General features: G+C 50.7%; 1 non-coding gene across 1 annotated transcript; it reads left to right on the top strand.

Annotated features, from left to right (window-relative positions):
- The first annotated feature begins 861 nt into the window (after positions 1-861).
- TRNAT-UGU lies at positions 862-935 on the top strand. Its single transcript has one exon. It is a non-coding gene; the product is annotated as a tRNA-Thr (tRNA).
- The last annotated feature ends 1147 nt before the right edge of the window (positions 936-2082 follow it).

The following is a 2082-nucleotide window of genomic DNA, read 5'->3' as shown; positions in this document are numbered from 1 at the left end:
AATATGGGGCTTCCAGGTGCTGCTCTGAGCACAGCCTGCCACACCTGGGCTTACACTGCAATGGAGACGTACCCTTAGAGTCCATCTCTCCTGGGATAAAGATGGCCCACACCTGACTCTCTGCCAATCCCCACTGGGCCCTGACAAGTGTTGTTCGTGTTTGTATTCTATAAAGCAGAGGAGCAGATGAAGTTTTGCTCCCAAGGTTTGTGTGTGATTCTTTGGACAGGTCTACACTACAAAATTAGGTTGGTGTAATTACATGACTTAGGCTGGCAATGCAGTTCTATCAAGCTAATCCCGGTATAGATAGTGGCTCAGCTGTCAGAACTTTCTGGAGCTATGAAAGGGGAGGGGCCCATGGCTCTGTAGCAGGAATGCAGGGCCGGTGAGTTCACGGCAGGCATGGTGGGATACTGGTGGAGGCCAGTTATGGTGATATAATGACCAGCAGCATTTACACTGACATTTGTCACTTTAAGTTTGCTGCAAAAAGCACTAGGCCTCTCATCGAGGTGGTTTTATTTTGTCACCAAAACAGGGCAGTTTTGTCGCCAGATGTGGTATTGCAGTGTGTGCACCAGCCAAAAACTGCTGACCGAGGGAGCGTTGTGTGTTTTTCACACATCTGAGCAATATAATGATGCTGAAGTAACCTTGTAGTGCAGACCTGGCCAAAGATTCTCTGTCTGTCTGTCTCTCTCTCTCTCTCTCTCTCACACACACACACACAGAGCTTGCAAGGAAAACCTCACCTGCTGCTCTGCTTTGCAGAATCCAAACACAAGCAAAGCTTTTCAGGCCCCAGTGGGGTTGGCAGGGAGTCAGGTGTGGGCAGACAGTGTGTTGTTGCCATAGGCAGGTACCATGGCTTAGCTGGCTAAAGCACCTGTCTTGTAAACAGGAGATCCTGGGTTCAATTCCCAGTGGTGCCTTATTGACTAACATTTGGGCAACCTGGTATTGGCTACTGTGGGAGGACGAAACACAGAGCTCTTTGGTCCAGCCCAGTATAGTTGTTTAAATTATACTCACAGGCACTGATAACAGACTTACTGAAAGTTTGGGAGTTAAGAGCTGATAGGTCAGTGTTCCAGCCTGTCACAGATGATCCTGCTTCCTTCTGGGACAGGGGCAGGTCTGGGCTCTCACACCAAATGCTCATTGTGGCTGCCAGAACCTGTGGGCGGCTCATTTAGTTTACACCGAGGGTTGAGTCCTGCTTTGTGCACCATGTGTGAGAATGAAAATCCTAAACCACCCTTTGAAATAACGAATGCAGCAAGACGTGTTATTGTCCCTGCCCCAAAGCAGACAGACCAATGGAGAAATGCCATCGAGTCCAGGGTAATACTCCCCTGCCATTTTACCTTGTTTGCTTGCTAAACTCCCTCCCAACCTTGAGGGCTCCCAGAGCCCGGTATTGAGACTGAGCCGAGATGTCTACGCTGCAAATTTACCACCCCACAGCCCTAGCCTGGGAGCCTGCACTGGCACGGGACAACGCTGGGTGTTTCATTGCAGTGTGGACACAGCCTAGCATTATGTCTACACTGCCATTAACACACCCAAGCCACTATTCTCAAACCCTGGGTCAGTTGATTCAGGCTTGTGGGGCTTGTGCTGCAGGGTTATAAAATAACAGCGTAGACACTTGGGCTTCAGCCCAGCCTCCGAGACCCCACGAGGGGTGAGGGTCTCCGAGCCTGGGCTCCAGTCTGAGCCCAGATGTCTACGCTGTAGTTTTTAGCTCCACAACCTGAGCCCCAGGAGCCCAAATCAGACCATCCAGGCCAGCGGGATTTTATCACAGTATAGATGCCCTCTCAGGGTATGTCTACACTGCAATGTAAGCCCAGGGTTAGTAGAAGTCATGTCAGCAGCCCCAACACATAAACATAAACCACGAGGGAAAGACCCACCCCCCAGATAAGCTGGACAGTGTCCTTCTCCCTACGGTTCGTAAGTCCAGCAACCAAAAGTCCTTTAACATGAGCCATCCCCGCTCTGCACCCCACTCACAGCTGTTGTCCTTAGTCAGTGCAAGCCCAGAGGTGCCTCTGTAGAGTTCACCTGCCATCC

This window comes from Mauremys reevesii, linkage group 12 (genome assembly GCF_016161935.1).
Source record: "Mauremys reevesii isolate NIE-2019 linkage group 12, ASM1616193v1, whole genome shotgun sequence".
Classification (NCBI taxonomy): domain Eukaryota; kingdom Metazoa; phylum Chordata; order Testudines; family Geoemydidae; genus Mauremys; species Mauremys reevesii.
The sequence above is the reverse complement of the archived record's forward strand: the minus strand, read 5'-3'. Positions and strand labels throughout refer to the sequence as shown.